Below are 8081 nucleotides of genomic sequence, written 5' to 3'. Positions count from 1 at the left end.
AGTCCATGTTTTCCAACTACTGAATCTTCCTCTTTGTTCCCGACTTTTGCATTCCAGTCACCCATTATTATAGAGAAAGAATAAAATAAAAGTAGCTTTGGGGAATTAAAAAAACACCTTTCATTTAAGACTTCATATATTGAACACCTACAATGTGCTAGTCACTCTGCTGAATTCAATGTATATTTAATCATTTTTTATGATAGTCCTAGAGAACACAATGCTCTCTCTATTTTCATCATGAATTAATTGGCCTTGCCCAACCTATAGTCTTTTCCTTGCACTTACTGCCTTGAGAGAAGTCTCTCTGATTCTTAACATGTTGATAATTGATCTAATTGGGGGTTTTTTCCCCAATACTAAATCACAAAAATCCATAGACCATACTCAGCTTTCATACAATGTATAACCATGCACTCATACACATTTTTCTTTAGAAAACTAGAAATGATGCATGCAAAATAGTTCTTATGCTCTTCATTACCAATTTTGCAAACCTATATCTCTTTTTGCCTGCAATTGATGCAAGTGAAATGTAGCAAACTAAACTAAGATGATCACCTTTGGAAATTGTTGGCCCTAAGATATAGATATTTAAATGACTTTCAATCTGGAAAGCACATTAAACATATGACAAGTCATTACCATTCACCAATTATCCAAATGGAATGTAAGACATAAAATTATTTCAGATATTAAGATTTTGGAGAAGCTTCAAATTTTTTAATGGGAAAGCTACGCATTGAGGGATATAAAACTATTTTGCGAAGTGGATCTTGATAATTGACTGTAAGAATGAATAAATTATATTCTATCTCTTCTACTGTAAATTTGATTCTAAACCAGAGAAAGAAAGAATACAGTGAGAGTATAAGGCTATACGTCTGGTAAAAGACTGCATGGGGGAAGAATAATGACAATAAATGCACTACTACAGTTTTAGAATATCAGAAATAGGATTTTAGATTCAAGCAGTGGAAATTACATATCCATTAGAATACTTGATAGTCCCTTAAATGACACATATATCACAATGTGTCTGAATAGTTAATAAATCACTCACTCACTCATAGTCAAACATCCAGTGGATTTTAAGAGACTATAAATCATATAGGAAGAGATTACTCATCTTTCTTCCACAGGGAAGCTGGTGGATTTGAACTGTTTGCATTTGGGTTGGCAGTACTACCAGAGCTTTATAGATGTCAGCAAAAGTACAAAATGGTAATTATATGTACCAAACCAAAAGTAGTGATATAAATGTAATTATTTAAGTAATTTTTTCTATGTATTTTCATATTGAATTTGTAGATAAGGCATTTTGTAGTTTGAAAACATTATAATTTAAATCAATTAATGTTATCTCACGAAAGGAAAGTTTTAGAAAAGTTATTGCAGGTAGAACACCTGAGAAATTATCTTATTCAATTTTTTTGCATCACAAGTAAAGAAATCTGTTCAGTAAGTGAAAGGACTTCACAGTAAAGTTCAACTATAAACATATAGATAAGACTTGAATCAACTCATGATGAGTACTCTTCCTAACCTACATTTGTCATTGAAAGGGTGTCTGAAAGTAACAAAACTTGATCAAGGAGTCTAACACCACTTCAAAATAATGATTATTTTTAAAAAACTTTTAAAATTTATTAAATCCATATCTTGCATATGTGTCAGAAAGTTGGACAATGACTAGGGATGATAAAGAGTTGATGCCTTTGAGTTGTGGTGCTGGAGAAGAGTATTGGACACACCATGAACTGCCAGGAGAACAAACAGGTTTATCCTAGAAAGGGTGAGAGCAGGCTGCTCCTTGGAGGCAAGGATTCTGAAGCTTCATCTGACATACTCTGGACATGTTGCAAGGAGGGACCAGTTCTTGTAGAGGGACATCATGCTTGGAAGGGTGGAGGGATAGTACAAAAGAGGAAGTTCCTCAATGAGATGGATTGATTCAGTGACTAGGATAATGAGGGTTGGTGTGTCAGAGACAGTAAGGTTGGCACAGGGTAGAACAGGTTTCAGAACTATTGTACATAGGGTCGTTATGAGTCGCAAGCAACAACATATTGTATAAAACATTTTGGAATAACTGTCTAGATAACAAAACCATTTCTATATCGGATGTTTCATTTGAATTATTTCATCACTTATAATGGAGAAAACATAAGTTAATATAATTTGTGTAAGTTTCCCAAGATCATATGTAAAAGAACTGGTTTGTACTCAGATTCTTCTGGTTCTAGAATTATATATATATACATATATATATATTTCAAAGACATATTTTATATGTATCCATTTGAGCCATGAACTTGATCATTAAAATCATCAGGTTTCATTTTCATCTAAGATCAAGGTTCTTATCTTTTCTACCTAGTTATACTACTTGAAATGCTTGCTAAGAAGATCAAAGACTATAGCTTTAATATAGATTGAATCTCAATATTATGAAAAACAAATATTCATTACTGGACCAATGAATAATATCATGATAGATGGATAATTTGTCAATGATTTAATTTTACTTTGATCCAACATCAACACCCATGGTAATAGCAATCAAGAAACTTAAAGACATGCTGCATTGAGAAAGTCTACTGTCAAGGAACTCTGCAAAGGGCTTAAAAGCAAAGATGTCAGTTTAAAAATGAAGGTTCACCTGATTCAAGTCATAGACTTGTCAAATATTTCTTATGTATTTTAAAGTTGAATAATGAGTAAGTATAATAAAGAAAAAAGCAAGATGCATTTGAATTGTGCTGTTAGAGAAGATTATTGAGTACCTCACGCACCGCCGCAAAAGCAAACTATCTACTCTGTCTTGGAATAAGTACAATAAGGGTGCTCCCTAGATGCAAAGGTGGTGAAACTTGATCTCCTGTACTTTGAATATGTTGTCAGAAGAGGCCAGAACTTGGAAAAAGACATCATGCTTGCAAAGATGGAAGATCAGAGAAAGATAATAAGGTTTCCAACAAGATGAATTGATGCAGTGACTGAAACGATAGGTTCAAATATGTCAGAGATCATGAGACTAGCACAGAATAGGGCAAGGTTCAGAACTGTTGTTCATTGGATCACTAAGAATTTTAGTCTACTTAGTGGCACCTAACAACAAGAACGAACTGCCTTCCACCATAGTGGTTTAAAAAGGAAAATTTCTTCGCATATTGATCTTGTTAACATGAGGATACTATAATACACATCCTTAAGATACAAAATGCAAGAAATGGGAACTACAAGGAATAGAGAAAATAGGGTCAAATTTGAATATAGGCATAGAAAAGAATGAATAATGCAAGTAAAATACAATAGGCTTTGTCTATATTATCAGAATTTTCCTCGCCATGCAATTCACTTGAAGAATGTTAACACTCTGCAAAATGCAGAATCTTACAATGATCTGAGGAGTTATAATAAAACCCCCAGGAAAAATTACAATTAACTGACTCAATTAGATTTCTCAAAGATCCCTGACTTCAGCTCTGACTAATAGGAATCCTAATGAGTCAATTAATATCACCCTGATTAATTTAAGTGGTATATATGCTTATATAAATGTGAGTGCATAAAATAGATTTCTGTGTATGTGTACTTTACATTTACCCATGACTTTCATAATTAAGTTTCAAAATACTTCAATACCAAAATGATACAAGGATGCTTACTAGCAAGATGAAAAAGTGAATTTTAAAAAGCATTTTTTTCTAGAGATAAAAGGCAAGGTAAACCATAACCTTGAAAAATTCGATGTTACCTATTGAAATATTGCTGTAGCTGAGTGAAGGAGAAATTGTGATGAATATTTATTAAATGCCAATTATGTACCAGCCACTTTCAGCAAATTTCCTTTTTACTCTTCACAAACTTGGAGGAAACTATTATTATTCTTACTATACAGATAATAAAAATTTAACTTAATAAATCAACGACCAAAGTTTATGGTAAGGGCTGACATGTACAGGATATGCACTTAGTGTACCACACAAAACCCACTCGCTAGGGGTAGGGTAGGATAAATGGAAAAGGACATTCATTTCTTTATTCTTCCTGCCCATGACACACCTCAAGGTAAGATTACATAATCCCAGGAGAAAAGGTATCTTTCTTTAGTTTGTCAAAGGCCTGCAGTGTCACTGAATTATGGGGTCGAAATTTGAGTGCATATCAGGAGCCAATAATGAGCATTCTTCCATTATGTCTGGAAGTGTGTGAGAGAGATAGAACTAGGAAAATGTTGAGAAGTTGATGCTTGTCTTTTATCAAAAGGGTCTGTTGTTGTGTGTTGTCAAGTCAGAACTGATTCAGAGCTGACTTTCCAGCAGGTTTTCAGAAACTGTAAATCACACTGGTGGAGATTGCCTCTTTCTCCCTCAAAGCAACTAGGGGATTTGAACCACCTACCTTTGGGCTGGTAGCATAATTCCTTATTCTCTAGGCCACCGTTGTTATGTACTGATGGATCAGAACCAACTTATAACTGCTAGAGCTCCTCAAAAGTAGTTGCATTAGCTTGGAAGTGACGCACAGCTGACCTTCCTGCAGATTTCAAAGGCTGTAGATCACAAGGGAAGAGATTGCTTATCTTTCCCCCTCAGAACTGGTGGATTCAAATTGTGTGTCATCAGGATGGGAGTTCAATTCCTTATCTGTTGTTGTTTATGTGCCACAAAGTAAAAACTGACTTGTAGCTGATCATCAAGCAGGTTTTCAGAGGCAGTAAATCACACAGGAAGAGATTGCCTATCTTTTTCCTCTGGAGAGCTTGTAGATTTGAACTTCATGCCTTTAGTTTTAAAAACAAATTTTTTTTTAAAAGAGTGATACAACAGAATGCGGAGATTATCTAACAATATCATTAGTATCAGATGCAAGAAAAACTGCCGGGTATCGTTCAAAATTGCATAGAGTAGTACATGGATAGAGAACTCCTAAAAGTTCAAGTTGGGTTAAGAAGAGATGCTGACACCAGGGTTATCATTGCTGATGTGAGATGGATCCTGTTTGAAAGTAAAGAATATAGGAATAATTTCTATTTGTGCTTTATTGACTATGCAAAGGCATTTGATTGTATAGATCATAAACAATCATGGCTAACATTAAGAAGAATTGAAATGCCAGAACACTTGAAACCTTATGTGCTCATGTGAAACCTCTATCTACACTAAGAGGCTGTTGTATAAACAGAGCAAGGGAACACTGCATGGTTTAAAATTGGGAAAAGTGTGTGCTATTCTTGTAACCTTTTCCCCCATAACGTTTGGGAAGGTGGAGGGACAGTGCAAGAGAGAAAAACCCTCAATGAGATGGATTGACCTAGTGACTGGGGTAATGGGGAAAGGTGTGTTGGAGACAATCAGATTTGCACCGAATTGAGCAGGTTTTAGGGCTGCTGTTGAGTTGCAGGCAACTTGACTACACATAACAACAATAACAAAAATTTAATCTGCTGAGAAAATTATTTGTGAAGCTGAACTCTATGAACAAAAAATGTGGCAGTAAGATTGGAGGAAGATCCATAAATAACCTGCGTTATGCAGATGATGCAAGTTTGCTGACAGTGAGGAGAACATGAAGTACTCACTGTGAAAGGTTAAACACTGCAGCCTCCAGTATTGATTCCTTATGAACTTCAAGAAAACAAAAATTCTTGCCACTGGTCCAATAAGAAACATTATAATGGATGGAGAAAAGATTGAAACAGTCAACAACTTCACCTTACTTGTATCCATAATCAATATACTCAGTACTAACAGTCAGGGCATCAGAAGACATTATTTTACTGGGAAAGTTTATAGTCAGGAACCTATACAAATAAATGGGGAGTAACAGTGTCTGTTTGGAAAATAAGGTAAACCTGGTAAATGCCATGATCTTTTCAGTCACGTGCTAAATCTGAGAGTTGGACAATAACTAAAGATGACAGAAGAATTGAGGCTTTTGAACTTGGGTGTTAGAGAATAGTGCTGAAGATCCTATGGACTATAAAAAAAAAAAACCAAAAAAATCAAACCGGTATGGAGTAGAGAATGTGCAGTCAGAGAGAACCTTGGAGGCAAAGATGATGAATCTTCCACTTGCTTACTTTGGGCATGTTGCTAAGAAAGGTTATTCCTTGCAGAGGGACGTCATGCTTAGGAAGGTAGACGGAAGGCAAAAGAGAAGAGCATCTTCAACAAGTGGGTTGATATGTTGACTACAACAATGAGCTTGAGTGTCTCAGGGATTTTGAGGATGGCACAGGATAATACAGAGTTCAGACTGGTTGTTCAAATGGTCCCTAGGAGTTTGTACTCGATGGCTCCTAACAGCAACAATAACATAGTAGAAAACTGTCCATCATCTTTCCTTTAGACAAAATATTATCCAACTTAACACTTCAGTATGGATAAATAGAGAGGTAAAATGTGCTCAGGTGGTAAGTAAAAGGTCAACATTTCAAACCTATTAGCAGCTAGCTCCATGGGAGAAAGATGTGGATAGTTACCCTCCATCAGGTTAATGGAAGGAGATTGCCTCAACTTTCTTGGAGATGAAAAATGTGAGAAATCCTTGAGATCTTGTATTGTCATCCTGTCCAAGTGTTCAAGTGTCATCTTGGATTTCCCACCATTACTATCCACACAATAAAAGAAGATAGGTAGAATCTTTCATGGTAACTAACCAGCCATTCTGCTGAACAAATACCTTAGGATCCTGATTCTTTTTTAAACATTTTTTTTCTTTTAATAAAAGTTTACAGAGGCTTTGGATATCCATTAATTCATTGCTGCACTTTTCTACCTGCCCACCCCTCACCCCCTAATTAGCTTTTTGTTTTGAAAAGTAAAAAAAAAATTCTTTCACTGTTATTCAATCCTTCCCCCCTATGCTACCGTCATTCTGGACTCCTGTCATAACAATAATATTTAATCATATAGCCCTTTTAAATAGTTCTTTCACTCCTCTGTTTTAATGCCATATACATTATTTATCCCATCTTTCTTTGTCTCTCTCCAACCCCTATATCATCCCCCAAAAAGTGTCCTGATTCTTAGAAGCTATAGAGAGCCACAGCCTTGGAAGCCATGAGTACTTCTATTCTAACTGTTAAGGTCACATAAAATTAGAATTGACTTAATATTAATGCTGTTGTTGTTGAATATGACTCATTGAGTTCCTGTGAACATCCTTATCATCTCTGACACATTAGAACTCCTTGATGAAGTCACTGTGTTGATCCATTTAGTTGGGAGTCTTTCTTTCCTTTGCTCACCCTTTATCTTTCCAAGCATGATCTCCTTTTCCAAGGAGTAGTTGCTAGCTACATAACCAAAGTATGAGAGAGATGAAGCTTTACCATCTTTGTCTCCAAGAAGCATAACAGCCTCACCTTATCCAAGACATATTTGTTCATTCATCTGGAAATCCATGGAATAGTCAATATTCTTCTCTGGCACCACAGTTCAAAGGAATAAATTCTTCTGTAATCCATATTCATGGTCTAGTTCTTTGATATGTAGCAAATGATTGAGAAGATCATGGCCTAAATCAAGACACAATTGACATCAAATACTCTTCATTATTTTGGAGAGGTCCATAACAGCTGACTTGCTCAATGCAATATATCTACTGATTTCCTCATAGGGCTTGGAATATATTAAATAAATGAATCTTTTAACAAATAAGTTTATGGCAAGAGAATCAGCATCAAGCTTGGCATGTAGTAAGCTCTCATTTTACATAACTATCCAATGGAAGGCTAGCACCAAATGAATGATTCTATCAGCAGCAGCAAGAAAAATCTTTGAGGGTTAGTATGTAAATTAATTGTACTACTAGATACTAGAGAGAAAGATTTGATACTACCTAACTATACTTTAAAATTCCTGATTCACCATCCACCAGGAGGCAGGGACAACACTGACACTCAAGTTAACTCTGCAATAAGGGATATACCTTTAACTTGCTGGTCTGTCTGATACTTCTCTAAATCTGAACATTCACATTGAGACAGACTAGGAAGAAGGATTGGCCATCCACTTCTGAAATAGCAGGCCTCTGAAAACCCTATGTACAACAGAACACATTTAGATAAC

Source organism: Elephantulus edwardii, unplaced genomic scaffold, assembly GCF_000299155.1.
Source record: "Elephantulus edwardii isolate Elephantulus edwardi_28Jun2011 unplaced genomic scaffold, EleEdw1.0 scaffold00070, whole genome shotgun sequence".
Taxonomy (NCBI): domain Eukaryota; kingdom Metazoa; phylum Chordata; class Mammalia; order Macroscelidea; family Macroscelididae; genus Elephantulus; species Elephantulus edwardii.
The sequence above is the reverse complement of the archived record's forward strand: the minus strand, read 5'-3'. Positions refer to the sequence as shown.